General features: G+C 43.5%; 1 protein-coding gene across 14 annotated transcripts in view; it reads left to right on the plus strand.

Moving 5' to 3' along the window:
* The window catches only part of hoxb3a (homeobox B3a), an 83,972-nt gene that overhangs the window by 49,304 nt on the left and 14,668 nt on the right, over window positions 1–20,000 (plus strand). For 3 of the 14 annotated variants that reach the window (XM_068336245.1, XM_068336247.1, XM_068336255.1), the window contains exon 1: window positions 19,577–19,789. The exons of 4 other annotated variants lie outside the window; for them this stretch is intronic. The gene's annotated coding sequence lies outside the window, so the exon portion shown is untranslated. Of the gene's footprint in view, window positions 1–881; window positions 898–5,989; window positions 6,006–6,091; window positions 6,117–11,841; window positions 12,241–19,576; window positions 19,804–20,000 lie in introns of those variants that run through there. 7 more of the 14 variants (XM_068336251.1, XM_068336254.1, XM_068336246.1 and 4 more) reach the window with 5 other exon arrangements.

Below are 20,000 nucleotides of genomic sequence, written 5' to 3' on the forward strand. Positions count from 1 at the left end.
TCAAATGACACCATGAAACCTTCTGACAGCAGTGAGGGTGAATCTTCTCTGAGCAGCGTTCAAACCTTGTTCTGAACACCTGCTGCCAGTGAGAAACTGACTTCAGGCTGGATGTGAAGCCGCGCCGCTGAAGCACATTGTTCTGCTCGTGTGTGAAGCAGGAGGAACACACTTCAGTGTGAGGACATCCTGTCAGCAGGACAGGGACACACACTCTGCTGTGATTAACACACACAACTTTAGTCACCCCCCCCCTTAGTTAACAAGTTGTGTTTTTTCATCCCGGTCACATGACGCTCCTCTCCTCCTGAAAAGAGATTTGTTTTCCTGATCTCAGTGGGATTATCAGTTTAAATGAGTGTGAAGTAAAGGGATGAATCGTGGGGGGGGCAGCAGATATGATCCAGCCCCCACTCCGGCCCCTCAGAGACGCTGTGTTCCAGCTGCTGCCATGGAGACGTTTGGAGCTGATGGAGCTGATGTTTCAACAGCAGCTTTACGCAGGACGCGTCAGACCTCCAGGATTCATGCACGCACACTCCTTCATACTGGACACACACACACACACACACACACACACACACACACACACACACACACACACACACACACACACACACACACACACACACACCAGGGGAGTCTCGTTTCCTAATTGTCAGACAAATCAGCTTTGGGTTTGTTCTCCCCGCTGCAGCATTTCCCGAGAAATTGATTATTAGTGTGTGTGTGTGTGTGTGTGTGTGTGTGTGTGTGTGTGTGTGTGTGTGTGTGTGTGTGTGTGTGTGTGTGTGTGTGTGTGTGTGTGTGTGTGTAGTCGAGGAGGTCAGGAGCAGGAGGAGGTGGTCACCAGAGATGTTTGACTAACAGAACTCCACAGCAGCGGCTGCTTCCGGGGTGAGGAGAGGTTTTGATTTTTAAAATCACGTTTATTCATAAAAACAAAATTACAAAATAATCATGTTGACACAAAATCCAAAGGAGTTCACGCCAAAAAAAACAGGAATTCAACATCTCAAAAACAAACAATGGGAGGATTTCTAACAGAACTAAGACAACATCTCACCTTTAAACATTCATCAAACTAAAAAAACACAGTTTTTAAACAAAAAACAGACAAAATTCAAAAAGCAACAATACCAACTGTCATGAGTTCCTTCACAAGCTCTTTGCTCCTATGAACTGGTTAAGTCACTTCCTTCTGGATTCTTTTAAATAAAAACTGACGCCATCCAGAAACATGTTGAGGTCAGGGAAAGACACTTTATACTTCGGACCTCCAACCTTTCGTGTCCTCCAGGAATTTTTTTATGTTTTGCAAATCACATTTTTCTGTTATGAGATTATGAGAGAGAGAGAGATGCAAACATGAAAGGCAGCAGGTATAATAAATGATCAACGGGAAATTAAACAGACCAACCAATTAAATAAGAAATAAATATGATTAAATCAACATCTTGAACGGAAGAAGAGTTACAGACTCTGGACCTCCATCAGCTTCCAGATCCCTTCTAGAAACAAAGGTGCCAACACCTGAATCTGACCCAGGATCGGCTTTAAAACACCCACAGCAGCGCGTTTCATCACTGATTGAAATGAGACCGACCCGTTTTATTGTGTATTGTTGTGTATTGTTGTGTATTGTTGTGTATTGTTGTGTATTGTTGTGTATTGTTTGCTTGTTGGCGGAGGAAGTCATAAATAGGGCCGTGTCAGTGCGTAATTAGGTGTCTTTCTGCGGAGCGATCCTGCTGTTTGATGCTGCATTAAGTGAATGAAGCTCGGAGTCCTCCGGTGTGTGTGATGGGTGTGTGTGTGATGAGTGTGTGTGTGATGAGTGTGTGTGTGTGTGTGTGTGTGTGTGTGTGTGTGTGTGTGTGTGTGTGTGTGTGTGTGTGTGTGTGTGTGTGTGTGTGTGTGTGTGTGATGAGTGTGTGTGTGTGTGTGTGTGTTTGTGTGTGTGTGTGTGTGTGTGATGAGTGTGTGTGTGATGAGAGTGTGTGTGATGAGAGTGTGTGTGTGATGAGAGTGTGTGTGTGATAAGTGTGTGTGTGATGAGTGTGTGTGTGATGAGTGTGTGTGTGATGAGTGTGTGTTAGAGCGGCTCTCATATCCGGTGCGCGGTGGTGATAAATAGACTTCAGTTGCCTCCATGACTAATGGAGGGGCATTAAGCCGCTGCAAGCATATTGATACTTAAGCGTCCCCTCTGCCCCGATTTACCTTTTACTTATCAATATCCCAGAGACAAGGACGCAATAATTGTTTCAATACACAATGAAGTCCTGTGGACAATAAAGGTGGAAAAAACCATATTCACATTAGAAGGGATTAGGATTAGAAGCCTGGAAATATTCCGGAATGTAGAGGAGTTTTAAATTAGAAACAGATTTTTAATAAAACAACAACGAACTTTATTCACGCTTAAAGGTTAACGCGTGAATTCAAAACAAATCCGTTGGAATCCCATAATTTCTGCGTGACGTTTTAACTTCATATACATTTATTTTGAACGTTCACCTGACATCTATGCAAATGAAGCACGTCACGGGACCAGTGACGTGATTTCACGCGTGAAAACCTTCATATTCCGTATAAAGAAAAATTTCAAATGTGTTATTGAATACATGTGAAAAAAAGAAATGGTTTGAAAACGTGCATCACGTGTAAAAGAATGACATTTTATTCCGTTATTTGTATATTTTATTCGTGTAAACGCATGATGCTATTTATTTTTTCATATGTTAATATTCACCTTTGTGCGTCACCCATCTTGTTCCCACGTCACCCCCCCCCCGGACAGGTCAGCTCATCCTGTCAAATCCATCGTCCCTCACACACGTTAGACAGCCTGTTTGTGTGTGTGTGTGTGTGTGTGTGTGTGTGTGTGTGTGTGTGTGTGTGTGTGTGTGTGTGTGTGTGTGTGTGTGTGTGTGTGTGTGTGTGTGTGTGTGTGTGTGTCGTTACAGTCCGTTCCTCATTGATCCGGTCATGAGTGACCGCAGGATAGTCCCACGACAAAATAAAACCCACTTCTTAATTAACGCGCAGACAAATGACTTCAAACACAGGAACGAATGTTTGTTCGTCAGTATAATAATAATAATAATAATAATAATAATAATAATAATAATAATAATAATAATAATAATAATAATAATAATAATAATAATCGGAATAAAATCGCGGGTGCTGAAGTTTAGATGTTTCCGCGAAATAATGAATTATTATGAGTTATTGATTCTGATTGATCCTTCATATTATTGGAAACAATAAGGAGGCAGAGACGACGCGGCTCTTGACCCCCGCTGGGGGTGTCTCCGGTGCGATCCCGTTACAGGGGGGGAAGACCTCACGTCTCCCCACGGGAGGAGAAGATATTTCAAAAACGGGTTGAGCTGCAGTCAGCGGACAGATTTACGAGCCGCGGTAAAAGGGGGGCACGTCGGGGCTCCGTAAATCAATCTGTGTCCAGTCCCCCCCCCCAATAATAATAATAATAATAATAATGATAATAATAATAATAATAATAATAATAATAATAATAATAATAATAATAATAATAATAATAATAATAATAATAATAATAATAATAATAATAATAATAATAATTTCTAACTTCTCTTGGACACTTTAATTTTACGGCCCTCCTCGGTTTTAACAAAGACGCGTTTTTAGTTTCCCTCTTTTTATTCAAAGCCTGGTGAATCATTAACGAGCAGGAAGAATCTACCTGTCTCCATCCATCACCGACAGGAGACCCGAAAGACCCTCAACAACTCCGGCACCACTTAAATTACTGGCTTCCAGTGAGTCCGCCCAGTTCCAGCTATTAAATGTTAAAATAGCTTCTTTAATAACTTAGAGATCCACGTCCATTGGAAAGGAAATAATTCATTACAATTTTCTGTTCCTTATTCGATTATCAGTAGTTATCACCTTACACAATATTACGATTAAAATACAGCCAAGTGCAAGAGGCGACAGGTTTAGTTTCCCACACATGGAGCCAACGGGGATGCTGTGACGCACGGACGCGGCCGTGGATCTGCTCCTCAGCCCGTCCGGGGGTCCGCGGAGCGGCTTGGAGCGGCTCGGTGCTGCTGTCGTCCGGTCCGCTGCTGTTGTTTCACACCGTGACTGCTGTAATTTATGGCCGTCATTAAACATCCCATCATCACCACCGCATATGTTTGATTTCGATCTTATTGTGGGTAAACTCTTTAAACGACTCTCCCTGGGTTTTTAGCGCACCACGTTTATTAGAGGGGTGATAAATAAAGCTTTCCTGATATTTCCTTCTTGCTATTGCGGGACTTTTTAACATTAAAGACTGAGCGCTCCAAGTCAAGCAGATGTTTTGTTAGAGTTCTTGTTTGGTCTTTTACACATGGGCCAGATTAAGAATAAAATCCCGCTCACACTCGTGAGTTTTAATCTCGTGTCCACGTGACGCGCTGCGGACTGGAGCAGCTTGTGACGCGTCTTGGAGCCGCAGCGGCCCTTTTGTTTGACCTTGAAGGCTTTCTGGTTCGCTCCTCAGCGGCTCCATCAGCCCCCCCCCAGCCTGGACGCGCTTCCAGAGCCTTGAGCTCCATTGTTCTCCGGGACGCGTCTGGAGCTTTGGAACCGGGGAGCCGGAGCCCCAGAAGGAGCCCAAACCTTCTATTGTTGCTGCCCTGATGGCCTCCTGGAGGGGGTTTGGTCTCCGCCTTGAGTCTCAGTCAGTTTCTTCTCCCCCGACCTGATCACCACCGATCACCACCGATCACCACTGATCACCACCGTCTCTTTGTCCGGATCTGTGTCTCTACTCGTCCCTTCCGATGCGCTTTTCGGACAAATAAATATTCCTTCCCGCAAATAAATGACTGCGTGCGCACCGGCCGAGCGACCAAGGAAACGTTTTAATGTGATAAACGAATGGACTCCGTTGCAGCATTTAGTCTAAATGATATATTCGATTCTAATTCATGTTATCTACCAGAGGAAGGAGAGCCTGAGCTCCTCTGGGGGGGGGGGGGTTCTCTTCTTTCTTAGAGTTTTATTCCGCTCATATGTCAAAAGCAGACATTTAAATAAATAAATAAATAAATGTAGAAATGAGATCATTTCAACTGTTTTTCTGTCATTTATACTTTTTCTTTGAATATTTTTGCTGCTAGATTTCCTTTTCATGACTGGAAGCGCACATGAGAAATAAAGCAAACGAAGTACTCTCTGAAATTTTATTTTAAAAAAAATCTTCTACACAGCGAAATAAAAAGATGAGAAAATCTGACGAGTTCCGCGAATATGGAAGAAAAAAAAGTGGATGTCAGTGAGAAATAACGAATAAAACATCAAACATCTGAGGCGTCAGGATATTTATTCTAAAGGAAAAGTCGGTGATTATTTGCTGTAATTCCGTGAATCTCTCAGGCCTAACTCAGCCTTATAGTGTGTATCAGTTTATAACACACACACACAAACACACACACATGAACACACACACACACATGAACACACACACACACACACACACCACTCGGTGTGTCCCATTTCAAAGATGGAAGTGAACGTCCTGTATTGTTTTCTGTTCATTTCCAACTCATCACGCAGCAGTCCTGCGGTCCGGATGGGTCCCCCCCCCCACTTCATACCCCCACCACCACCTCACACCCCCCGCCCCGACCAACACGTCACGTGATTCATTAAATAATTAATGCAGAGGTTGCAGAATAGATATGAATGTGGTCAGGAACATAACGGGAACACACTGCGCGTCTGACGTCGAAAATTCAACTATCCTCTAAGAAAATACACCCCCCCACCCAACACTACCAACACCCCCCATAGCAGCGGAGAGAAGGGGGGAGAGAGAGGAGAGAGAGAGAGAGGGAAGAGGGGGAGAAGAGGAGACACCGACAAACGCCAGCTGAGAGAGAGAGGAAGAGAAAAGAGAGAAGGAGCCGCAATAAAACAAATTTGGACGGGGGCGCGTCTGGCGGGTCGCTGTGGACGCCGTGAGTATTGCGGAAGGAAGGGACTGCATGGGGGGAAACCACTCTTCTTCTTCCTCTTCTTCCTCCTCCTCATCGCCGCTGCAGTGACTCATTGGCTGCTTTAACATCCTGGTAAATATTTTTCCCCCCAAAATAGAAAATGTTTGTTGTTTTCTCATCGTGCATGTTTGCTGTGGTGTTGTTTACACATCACCCCCCCCACCACACACACACACCCATCATCATCAGCCATTGTTAAGCCTTATAGGTTGAAGCGGTGCAGCCCCGCATACCGGAGAGGGAGTGGGGGGGGAGAGGGAGCCCCGGTAGCCGGTGGCTGTTTATATTTTAAGGAGCGCTCGGATATTCTCCTCCATCTTTCTCCCATCAGCTCCTGTCTGCGTCCACATCTCTCTCTATCAGCCTCCTCCGTCCATCCCTCCCTCTCTCCCCTCTCTCTCCCTCTCTCCTCTTTTTTCTCTACTTCTCTTGATTTATGTGGAGGCAGGGTGTCAGCGGTGCGCCCCGGCGCTGCCATTGTGCGTTTTTTGTGAGGGAGTGCTGTTGTTTATGCTGTTGCTCACGATAAATCACGTTTTCCTCCGATGTGGTGGTGGTGGGGGGGGGGGAACGACGGTCGATGGAGCGATGAGACACCGGCATGAGGGGAGGAGGAGAGGGAGACCTCTCTCCAGCTGCTGCGGGCTCCTCTCTCCGTCTTTTCGGCTCCTTCTCCTCCTCCAGGCTCCTCCACACCTCCGCCGTCAGACACTTGATTATCACGGGGGAGTTTTTCTCTCCCTCTCTCTCAGCGTGACCGTGGGTGGCTGTGTGTGTAGCTCCAGGTCTTGAATTACTGTGGCGACCAATTAATGGGAGATTTGTTAAATTCCGGCGCGCCGGGCGCGTCTCAGCCGCCGCGTAATGTCACAGAACGAAGCTTCAGGGCAGGAAAAAGTCATAAATCAAAGCAGGAGTTATGAGAGGATTCGGATAGATCAGTGGGGGGTGAGGGGGGGTGAAGTTGAACATTTAAATGTTGAAACCAGCCTGCAGGCCCTGGTTTGAGATGAAATACAGTCATTAAAGTGTTGCATTGGTGCAATTCAGTGATAATCAGCCTGGATTTATATCCGCGTTATTCATGCAGCCAAACTTTACGCATCTTATATTCCAACACACGTTAATATTTAAGTTGTAGGGGCTTCCCTCCATGACACAGGTCCTTCCACTGACCAATCCTTCAGTTGTTTTTCTGCTCCATCCTCGTGTTTTCTTTGGATGTGTGCAGGAATGGAGCGGAGCGCCATTCTTCATGTCAGCGCGCAGCGGCTCTGCCTTTCCTCAAACCTCTCGCTGAGAAGCCGACTTTTTTCTTGTCCTTAAAATGTGGCGAGGAAAATACCACGCAGAGATGGTGGTGGTGGGGGTGGGGTGTGGGGGTTCTTCCTATTTATGGCTGCACGTTTATAATTCATTTATCAATTCCGGTTTTGTTTTATGCGCGTTCTTCCACTGGCTGGACGTGAAGTCAAAGGCATTAGGAGGTGGTGTCAAATATCAAATTCAGCTTTTCCCATTGCAGGGGGGGGGGGCATCATTTAATACTCTAACCTCCTAACCCAGTGTAACTAACACGGAAGGAGAATAAGTAGAGTGACCTCAGCATCAGTGATTTTATTTTATTTTATGACACAAATACATTAAAGTACAAGTTTATTTCTAATGATAATAATAAGTCAACAATGGAGTTAAAATGATGATAATTATAAGAATACCGTCCTCGAGGAAGACTTGTGGATGACCCCCCCCACACACACACACACAACCTTCTCCATCAATGTAAACCTCAGTCTAACTGAATTAAAGTCTCCACGGCTTCTCATCCCATAATAATCGCGCCTTTTTCCAAACGTTCCTCCTTCCGTCCTCTGCGCGTCAGGAACAATAACCCGCCTCGTTTCTGCCGATGGACAGAGAGATGGGGGTGTTGGGGGGGGTGTTAGGATTTCTTACTTCTGTCATAAATATTTAAATATGTGATGTTGATGACAGGGGGGGGGGGTGTTAGAAATAAACTCACACCGCCTGAGCGGACAGACGGTAATGAAGGGAAATTCCTGGTGAAGCAGAGAAGGAGCCAGAAGCCGAGTTCCTCCCTGAGCGGAGTTAAACGTTCCTCCCTGAGCGGAGTTAAACGTTCCTCCAGAGCGGAGCTGCTCTATCTTATCTCGGTCCAGGCTTGTGTCCACGGCTGAGTGTGTTTTGGCTGCTCGGATCGTTCCAGATCAAAAGCAGCTGAAATAGTTCAAATATTTGAACCGCTGTTGAGAAATGATATCAGTGGCTGTCAGACATCCATTATGGCTGCTGGACCTCAGCTCCTGTGAGGCCTCGCTGCTTCACGACTCTCTCACCGCGGATTCACTTCTGATCGTTCTGCTGCTCCAAACCCATGAAAGCCTGATTGTTCCCCCTCCTTTGAACGCTGAAGGAATGGCGTTAATGTGTTACCTCTGTGCGTCAGGACGCTGTTGTGATGCCAATCCGAAATTAATGTTTACACCGAGCCCTGCTGTAGAACAATGGAGGCGCTGCTGCTGGATGTGTGATGTGGGGACTGAAGGAGGAGTCTGGAACAGTTACTAGACGACAGATTATTTAAATGCTTTTTATTTATTTGATTCATTCTCTGAAAATGTTCTGTTGCGTGATTCTAACCAGCAGTCTGCGTGACGGGCCGCGCAGCCCGGTGGGATTACGCACCAGTAGAGACTTCTCTATAATCCATACCACTAACATCAGAGTTCTTATTTCTAAAGATGAAAATAGTAAAACACGGCCGTGTGTGAAGGAGCGCAGGGAAATAGATTAGAAGGTGACGTAACGCGTTCTAGCGTCTCTTCTTATCCCTGAAGAAAACACAAGGTTAAAGGCAGACCCACGCGTCTCGCAGTAACACACACACACACACACACACACACACACACACACACACACACACACACACACACACACACACACACACACACACGAGAGAATGTAGACACGACTTCACACACGGCTCATCTTCCCACTCACGACGGGGAGTGGCAGCCATTTGTCCTCTCCGTGTTGCTTTCCCACGCAAAACGGATCGGAAACGCAGGAAGAGATCAATGAGGTAAAATAGAGCACACTGATGGTTAATAGTAATAAAATAAAACCAAGTGATTTTTTTAAATTCTGACGATATATATTAGCGTTTAAAGACAGATTTTTAAGTGTCAGAATCACAACATGCATTTAAAACATAACCGAACGGGATTATAGTAACTATCCTGAATAAACAGCACACGCACAGTGATTAAAATATGTAAACTGTTAAGTAAATTAATGTCAATTAAAGCAATTCTTGAATTAAAACATTTTCATATATATATATATATATATATATATATATATATATATATATATATATATATATATATATATATATATATATATATATGATAGTGTTTACCTTTTAAATGCGGCGTTTAGACTGTCTCACGTGTTTCCTCGTGGATATATATTATATTATTTTCCAGTCATGAATAAAACGCTGTAAAGTAGCCCCCCCCCAAACACTGAAAATAAATCTCACCAACAGTAGTTTTTAAACGGGACGGAAAAGTGCTCCATATTCCATCCCCATAAAACCGGTGCTCAGTCCGCCCACAACCATAAAACTACATGGAGTTAATTTAACATTAAAGTTTTACATGGAGGCTGTAATAGTCGCTTCCAGACAAAACTGCCTTCATTTTCCCTCCGAATTTAAGCAACAACAACAACAAAAAGCTAAAATCAGGAGAGCAATGGAAACAGTTCGGTTTAGAATCGAGCGGGGATTGTTCCACAACAGCCGAACATAAATCAGAGGAGAAGCTCGGCCTCATAAATCTGGAGCCGCTGGACGTTAACGAGCCAAAGATTTAAGTGTGAGGAAAATAATGTTAACATAACACGTTAACATGTGTTTAAATCAACTCTAACGAGCAGATTTTAGAAAAGTAGATCAATGGCCTTATTTATAACAAAGGATTTGAATGGATTTAAAAACATTATTATTATTATTATTATTATTATTATTATTATTATTGCTTCTAAAATAAAAGCTCTCATCTTAGTATCTTTTAAAAAGCAGTCTCCAGTTCCTGTTACTTCCGGGAATCTTCCTCTAGATTACCAGAAATAAATCAATAAGAAGCGTCGCGCTAATTTATAATCGTCAGCGCTGAGGCAGAGATTCAAAGCCCGTGAAAAATGAGCGGCTGAAACCGAATCCACATCCAGCCAGCGTCGCTTCTGTCCTCGTCAGGGCCGGCCGGGGGAGCAGCAGCGGTGTGCAGAGGAGCGATAAGAGAGGCCGAGCTGCGAGGCGGAAACGCTTCCAGGAGGAATCAGGCTGGAGAGCCTCGGTGTCCGCTGGAAGTTACAATAACGGCTCTGCTTTCGCGTAATTGAACTCCTCTCTCTTTCTTTGCGCTCTCCCTCGTTTTATCTCCCTCGCTGTTGTGCGTGCGTGTGTGTGTGTGTGTGTGTGTGTGTGTGTGTGTGTGTGTGTGTGTGTGTGTGTGTCAGTACTGTCCTTAAGCGTGGGTAGATAACATAAATGGCCCATACACTGAGCGGGATAGACATTCAGAGAGCAAAGCCAAGAGCATCTGTGAGGGTAATTTAGATTTTAAACTTTATAATCCAAACAGGATATAAAGCTTTAAAAATAAAGGATTACAATTTGGTGGCATGAATTACGGTGTTCAAGATAATCCAAAATAATCCAAATAGAGGCCTCTGTGAAAAATGTTCTCACTATTGTGCAGGTTAGGTTTAACCTGGCTGCCAAATAGTGGAGTATCTTCATGACGTCACATCCGCTCCTTCAGGTTCTAATCTTACATTATCATTTGCTCGTTTTCCCTCTGGCTATAGAGACATTTGGGTTTTACCACTAAAGGTTTGAAGAAGCCAGACTCGACGGAACCCGTTTCCTGTGTGGACATGCTGGTCAAAACACCCCCCCCCCCTTCTGTCAACCCTCTACTCCTTCTTCCTCTCCTCTGATCGCGCTCAGTTTGACTCCATGTAATAACCAACATCTGGCCCGGGACGGACAGCAAGGTCAGTCTGAACCCCGCTAACCTTGGCGCACCTCAACCAAATTCCCCCCATTGGGGCAGGAATAAGAAGCAGACCCCTATTTTCCACCCCCGACCTCCTCCTCCTCAGCACATTGAGCCAAACTGTACGTCCACGGACCGGTTCAGGATCATCCACGATGTCAATCCAACCCAGAGGTCCGAGTGTGGGGGGGTAACCCCGGGGGAAGTGGGGCAGATCCGTCCTCTGCTGATAATAATCAATACAATAAAGCCTGAAGCTCGGCTTTCAACTGGAAGGGATTCGATCCACAACAGCTTCAAGCCAACCCAACAGCGACCGTGTAGTGGTGAGGGAAAACACACCAGCCGGTAGGGAGCAGGGGGGGACTCTGCTCCCCCATTCGGGTAAACTGAGCCAACAGAGGAAGAGGACGAGAGGAAGAAACGAAACAGAGGGGTGCTCAGGGATTACGGTGTCACGCTCAATCCAGAAATGCTCCGGGAGAGGAAATGAGATTATTTCACACGTTGGTTCACTGCAGTCTGGACACAACGGAGCTCCTGCTGCTCGACAATACCTGCTCTCCTATTGGTGTGTGGGTCAGGTTAGGCTCAGGGAGACAGCCAGACTTCTTATACGGGGACTTTTGCTCCACTGGCGGGGCGGGGTGGGGGCTGTGTGGGGTAGGGGCGCGCACGAAATGTGTTTTAGGGTAAAGGAGCACCGCAAACCCGGCAGTCCGAGACAACTTGTGCGCGCGATTTGGCTGCTGGAGATTTATGACGGAACCGATTGAAGATTTATAGCGTTTCCAAACGGGACACGTGATCAATCGTCTCTTTTACGCTTTAAAATGTTCTAATAGATGTACGGTTAATACAATACGTCACAGTGGAGTGTAAACATAAATGTTTCGGCTCCATTTTGGATCAAAATACACCGTAGAGCAAATTGCAAACGCAGGCGACCGCGCGTAATTACGCACCGGCAATCAGAGAAGAGACCGCGATTTCCAAAAGGGGTCTCCAGCCGCGGTGATCGTCCGTGTCCCAAAAGAAAACATCCAAAGGGAACAAAACACACGTCACCAGGAGGCACCGAGGAGGACGACACCCCCAAAGGCGCGCAGGTAAGGTCTGCTGATGCTTCTGAGGGTCCCGGTGTGTCGGCGAGGCCGCCCGCGTCACTCAGTCCCGAAGCCGACATCCATTAATTATCAGTTGTCTAACAGAGGTCTGTCCCGAAGTCACTGAGGCATCCGGGGGGTGTGCCAACGCGCCATCCAACCCCCCCCCCCCCTCTCTGTCCACGTGATGCCAGTTGAAGACAGACGCCTTAGAAAATGCAATAGATAAGGGGAACAGGGCACCCCCCCCCCCTGAAAAACCAGTTTCCTTGCGGCATGAAGGTGGACAGACTGGTGGGGTTCTGAGTCGCGGTGAATGGGGAGCTGACGCTGAGGCGTGAAGAACGAAGACGCATGTTTGCCACGCTGTGATTTATGATTGTGTGAAAAGATTGCTTACTCAAGACGACGCCCCCCTCTCCTTCTTCCTCCTGCCCTATTCACAGACTGTCATGTCCTTGCCTGCCCCCCAACAAACACAAGCACTTAGATGGTCCTTCAGAATAATCCACTGGTAACCACATTTAAACAGGCAGAGGCGTTATTTAGTGTTTCACTCTGAATTACTGCCAATTTAATGACCATAATGTCAGTTTTCTGGTCTGTGTCGGTCCTTCTGGGAGGGGTGGAATCTGAGAGGTAGGGCACTTCCAAGAAATACAGGAATATAATCTAATTATGCATGGAGGAAATTCTATCCATAACTTTTATTCTTTGCAAAATGTACACATCCAAAATTGTGTCTTTATTTGTTCAGTGTTACGCTTTCATTGAGTTTTTGTTTCTGAAAAGAATTCTCAGTTATGTTTGAAACGAATCTTCCAAAAATGTAAAATTATAGTGGCCAGTTTGAATGTTTTGAAAAAAAAATCCCTAATGTTATTAATACTAATGTAATGCATTGGCTGTATTGTGGTGATGTGATACGTATGGTAATAGAGAGATTACAGTTTGAGATAGTTAAATATAATATGTTGTGTAATCAGCATGAAAATATAAAAGTAAAAAATAAGTCTAATCAGAACAGCCCACAATTTTTTTGGTAATTCTTTCCTGTCATTTCTGACATCTGAAATATTAATATTAGCTTATATTAGAAATAAAACATGAAAAGGATCAAAGAAAAGATTAAAGTTTAACCTATAGCACAGAAAAAAAATCAGAGCTGTACAATTAAGAGTACAATTAAACTTGTTGTATCCTGTTAAGCAGTGATTTGTTGTAATTGTCAGTGTTTGTGTGTTCGTCCGTCAGATAGAACGATGAAACAAAAAGCACATTACTCAGGCAGCAAAGGGGGTAAAACGAGATGATGACCTTTAGAAAACTAGGTCAAGGTCAAATTTTAACTTTTGTAGTCATCGTGGATTTTTGGAAGGCAGTCATGTGATACCGTAAACGCATTCTATTGGCTGACGGCATCCTGAAGTGTGCTATGTTCCGTGAGTCTCTGACTTCCGTGAGACACAAAAGTATTTTGAAGGTAATACAGATAGAAGGTGGTTTAATATCAGTATGGGGGGGTTCAGAAACGTTTAAATTACCGTAAATTATAAGATAAATAGTTTGTCGCTATATCGCAGAATCTGTAGTTCCTGGAACGCGTTAACCGTGAGGAACAGCGCTGCACTTTTCTACCTTTTTAGGTCCACGTCTCTGAAACCTGATCAGATATAATCACTAAGCAAAAATCAGCATTTTCAGGAAGCCAGAGGCACAAAAATGTGTAGGTCAGGGTAAAATGTTGAATTCAGGGGTGTCGCGGGATGTTGCAGTCTCTGACTGCCTTGTTTCAGATGTCTTAATTAGCTATAAGCTAAATAAGCTAATTGTTTGTGGGGGGGTTTTTTGCCTGCATGTTTGAATGAATCATTTTCAATTGATTGATTGATTGATTGAACTGATGAAGTTAGGAAACCTAAAAATCAGTCGGGAGTAAAACTCTCTGCCTTGAGCTGTCGAGTGGTCGTGTCTACTGTACATAACCTGTTATGAAGGGTCTCAGGTCTCAGGCTGACAGCTGCTGCTCCTGTCATGTCCAGTCAGAGTCACCGCTCTGGAACCCGGTTTGACCTCGGTGGTTTTCATTCACTTCCGGGTACAGAGACCAAAGTCATGAGAAACCCAGGAACTCCAAGACTTGCCGTGATTTAATTGATTTTTTCATACATCACTGCCAAACCGGGCGTCGCCCCGATCGGGGGTAAGAAGCGGGGGTGAGCGAGCCTAACAGTGTTGTAACGGATGGAGGCTGACAGGTCTGGCCCGGACCCATCAGCCCGTCTGCCGCCGCGCCAACGCCTGATTCTATTACCAGCACAGGCTTCTTTCTGATCCGTGTGTCACCAGGACAGCGTGTTGTTTGGAAATGGATACGGGCCTGTTGTATCGGAGCAGGCTGTTCAACAGTCAGCAAAACCAGCCTTCAAAGCAATACAATAACAACTTATAGGGAAAATCAATTCATGAGACGAAGCCAAACCACAGGCGGTGGCAGATATTCATGTCAGCGCGTGTCGGCGTCTCCTGGAGGACAGCAGCTCTGTTTGCTTTGTTTCTCTTTATTGATTGATAGTTTGATCCTTGATTGATGGAGTTCTGTGGGTTTAATAACCTGACAAATTAAAAGGTTAGAACAGAGAAACAAACAAACATGTTTTTTCTGTCTAACTGTAATGTTTGGAACTAGAATCAGTCAGAAATTCAGTTATTTAACATTAAGGAGTAGTTACATTTAGTTACATTACACTGAGTTACATTTAGTTACATTTATTAGTTACATTAAGGAGTAGTTACATTTAGTTACATTACACTGAGTTACATTTAGTTACATTTATTAGTTACATTAAGGAGTAGTTACATTTAGTTACATTACACTGAGTTACATTTAGTTACATTTATTAGTTACATTTATTAGTTACATTTAGTTACATTACACTGAGTTACATTTATTTACATTTATTACAGTAGTTACATTAAGGAGTAGTTACATTTAGTTACATTACATTGAGTTACATTTAGTTACATTTATTAGTTACATTAAGGAGTAGTTACATTTAGTTACATTACACTGAGTTACATTTAGTTACATTTATTAGTTACATTTATTAGTTACATTTAGTTACATTACACTGAGTTACATTTATTTACATTTATTAGTTACATTAAGGAGTAGTTACATTTAGTTACATTACACTGAGTTACATTTAGTTACATTTATTAGTTACATTAAGGAGTAGTTACATTTAGTTACATTACATTGAGTTACATTTAGTTACATTTATTAGTTACATTAAGGAGTAGTTACATTTAGTTACATTACACTGAGTTACATTTAGTTACATTTATTAGTTACATTAAGGAGTAGTTACATTTAGTTACATTACACTGAGTTACATTTAGTTACATTTATTAGTTACATTAAGGAGTAGTTACATTTAGTTACATTACATTGAGTTACATTTAGTTACATTTATTAGAGACCCCAGATTTAAAGGAGCGTTGCATGCTGTACTAACACACAAACTCACACACACACACAAACACACACACACACACACACACACACACACACACACACACACACACACACACACACACACACACACTTCACACACATTTACACACTGGTGTAGTCGGCCACAACAATAAGCGTTCACACAATCAATCAAACAGCAATAGATCAGCAATTATTAATAGTCCAGGGATGGAACCACTGACCTAAAGAGTAGACGACTGCTCTCTGTCCTCTGGTGTGACTTAATCATTTATTTTCAGGCATTAATAAGAAGAGACAAGACATTAAAACCAGAATGATATTTCCTTACATTACAAAAATCAACAAGTTACATTTTCTTTATATCTGAATAATCCAGAAAACGTAAATCATCGCACATTTTTCTGTTGTTTTCTTTAAGTTTATATAAAGTGTTTCAGATCCAGTTAACAAAATCCAGATATGCAGGATCAATATTTAGAATGCGATCATATTTAAGTCCCATAAGGTAACAAAGACACACAGGAACCATTAAAGCTGAGATGTTTGTGAGTCGTCTCCTGTGAGTTGTGACCTATTTTATGGTTTTGGGTGTGGACCCAGCCCTGATGTGGGTCACATGGACTGTCTGGTGGGGGGGCGTGGTCTGCTGACAGAGTTAAGTCTTCCTGTCATATATTCTTTAAGGGAGCAGCAAATAGCCCTCCTGGATCTGCCCCTCTACCCAGATCCACCCCAGGTCCTTCTGAGGTGGGACCAAAATCCAACAAGATATTCAGCTCCTGATAGGATATTAATGAATCACACCAAACAGATACAGATCCCCCCCCCCCACTGCAGATTAAGATTACAAAAAACATCAAACCATTCAATTATTGGATGTATTTAAAGTTAAAGTTATGGAGGATTATCCTTCTGCAGGTGGAATATAATCTCAAAATGTCTTTGATTCACGTTCAACATCAGAACGAAAGAGTAGAATTTAACGTCACCACACACACACACACACACACACACACACACACACACACACACACACACACACACACACACACACACACACATTTTTCATGGCTCAGGAACAGAGAGGACAACCCCCCCCCCCCACACACACACAAACTCTCTCCCTCTTTTTCCCGGTTCCAGGGTTTTCTTTGAGTTGGAGGTTACAGATTAGCATCTCTGATAAAGATTAACTCTCTGTCAAAAGGAAGCGCTGATGATGTGAGTTTGTGGTTCAGGATGGGGGGTGTCACTGGGACAGCTCTTAAGGAAGATGGCTGACCCTGCCTGCAGCTAGGGTGGGGTGGGGGTGGGGGGTGAAATAGAAGACAAGACCGACAGCAGGAGGAGAACACACGTCTTCATGTTTCCATATTACACCCGAACGCTGAAGGTCATGTGATCGTTCCACTCTGAACGACTCAAATCCTGCGGGCGTACGTCTGTCTGGAGTCTGAGAAGAAACATATATGTTTTTAAGTGGATTTGATCTGATCAGGATCCAGAACCGCATACCAAACAATAATCAAGTATTTGACCTGTTCTTATCTTTGACCCTTTCAGACACAAACCAGCAAAGGTCAGACTCAGACTGGACCCGGTCAGGCTGTGTGTTCATACAGAAGTCAGTGAGGGGAGTTTTAATTCAAGATAATAAAAACACAAGGTGTAGATCCATCAGACAGTATTTATGAGTTGTTGATTCCTCCTTTTGAGACCCTCAATCGGGAAATATTATAGGGACAAGTTTCATCACAATTCTGAGGCTTCGATGGGAATCAAAGGCCTTTTGTCGACACGGCGAGTTGAATGCGTCAGTAACGTGTCTGCAGGCGTGAGGCTTCATGAGAGGAAGATCTGTGCAGATCCTGCTCACGTGAATGACAGGAAGCGTGTCACATGATGCTCTGTCGTGTAGCCTGCTTGTGTTCCATCCATGCATGGTGAAGTGCTACAACAGATACCGATGGAGTCTTCCTCAGTCATAAATGCTGGTTCAGTCGACCAAACTGTAGAAAGACAGACCATAAAGACAGGTGTGATCGGTCTCTGCTGTGATTTGTACGTATTGGGAGCTGCATGCTCTCTCTGTTTGTCTCAGGGTGTCGTCCAGCTCCTGAAAAGCAGTGTTGAAACTTGTGTGTCGAGCAGGATGGGAGGAGAAGAGATGTTTGGAGTGTGGCTTTGTCGTCGCTCGACCAGTGGGCGTGTGTCTGTGGTAGAGATGATGCTGCTGGACTTATGTTAGAACATGTTCTTCTGTGTAACTGTAATGTTTGTAATTTGAATAAGTAATAAATTCAGTTATTTAACATTAAGGAGTGCATAGTTACTTAGTTTTACATTACATCGAGTTATATTTAGTTACATTTATTAGTTACGTGTGGGCCAGATGTATTTAATAAATGTAACTAAATATAACTCATCTGGCACTATATATATATATATATATATATGTGTGTGTGTGTGTGTGTGTGTGTGTGTGTGTGTATATATATATGTATATATACATATATATTTATATATATTTGTATGTATATATGTATATATACATACATATATTAAAATAAATAAATATATAGTGCCAGTTGAGTTATATTTAGTTACATTTATTAGTTACATCTGGCCCACACGTAACTAATAAATGTAACTAAATATAACTCAATGTAATGTAAAATGAAGTAACTATGCACTCCTTAATGTTAAATAACTGAATTTATTACTTATTCAAATTACAAACATTACAGTTACACAGAAAAACATGTTCTCACATCAATCCTTTTAATTTATCAGGTTATTAAACCCACAGAACTCCATCAATCAAGGATCAAACTATCAATCAATAAAGAAAAATACCATGAAACACAAGTTAGGACATTAACTTTGTTCACTACGTTTAGTCAGAGTTAAAATGGGCTGAAATACAGCTTTGACATTTTTATTTTTAGACACTCTGACCTCTTATGCTCTTGCGGACCACATAAAATAATGTGGAGGGCCACACTTGGCCCCCGGGCCTTGCGTTTGACACATGTCCTTTTTCGTTCCTGGAGATGGTTTCATTTCATCCACTGTGGTGATGAGTGGTAACTATATGCTCAACAGCTTGTTTCCTAGCTGAATAAATAACAACTTTAGACTGAAGACATTTATTTTTCTACCTGATTTTCACTTTGAATCGCACCACAACCAGAATTCTTCCCTTTCTGTTGTTTGCAGTTCAACATGGACATTTTCCATCTGATTACAGTGAAGGAAAATGTAAAAACTACAAACGACAAACTGTTGTGCAGTGCATACAAACTGTTTCAACAGTTCAGGAAACAGCCCTGATGGCGACACCAGTGCCCCACGGGATACGAGTCATAATGAATAGAATCATCTTCTAGATTTGTCACCAGCAAATCAGCCAGTATCATAATTCTCTCTGTCCAAGAATTTAAGTTGAAAGGTTCTTGAGATGTGTGTGGGTTGATCATTAGAGAAGTCAGCTGCTGCAGATCAAAGGTCACTGGTGGGCCGGTCACCAGTGGGTCGCCCAGTGAGCGGATCACTCAGCTCGGCTGTGGATCACTAAAGGTAGATTTTGGAACTAATTTCAGCTGTTTTGAATGAGTAACTAAACTAAACACTAAAGAAAAGCTGGTAGCTCAGAGGTAGTTGTTGTTGTGGAGGTTTTTTGGTTTTTGTCATTTCTCACACCTTCATTTATAAACTCAAACTTTATCAAGTCTGAGGAAAATAGTCATTTTAACTTTTCTTTTGGATCCAGAATGTCGAGGCTCCATCACCGGTTTCCTCTGAAGGCCCCCTTCTCTCCCCTGACCCTCCTCTCACACAAAATTTGGCTCATCAGCTGTTTCGGGGCTCTGGAGGGCCTCCTCCCTTTGTCTCGGCCCAGAGGCTAGCTGGCTAGGCTAGTCGGGCCCTGCATCACTCTCTGGGTAACTTTAGACTAGTCCACTCCTGCTCCGTGGCTCCAAATGTCCGACTCACCCCTGGGGCAGAGGGGGACGTAGGGAGGAGGCCGTGGGGCAGCGATGGGGACGGACGGTGCGTAATTGTGCGTAAGTGAACGGAAAAGATGAGTAAGTTTGTAGTAGGAGTGAAAGTAGAGCAGTAGTGATAGTAGTGGTGGTGTGTGGTGGTGATAGTGGTGCAGACTGGTACGGGGAGGTCGGGGATCCTCGCGTTTGATTTATGTGTTTGGGGAAAGCTGTCAGGAGTGGAAACAGAGGCTGCGCGTTCTGCAGATTTTATTACA

The sequence above is a fragment of the Antennarius striatus genome, chromosome 16 (assembly GCF_040054535.1).
Source record: "Antennarius striatus isolate MH-2024 chromosome 16, ASM4005453v1, whole genome shotgun sequence".
In the NCBI taxonomy this organism is placed as follows: domain Eukaryota; kingdom Metazoa; phylum Chordata; class Actinopteri; order Lophiiformes; family Antennariidae; genus Antennarius; species Antennarius striatus.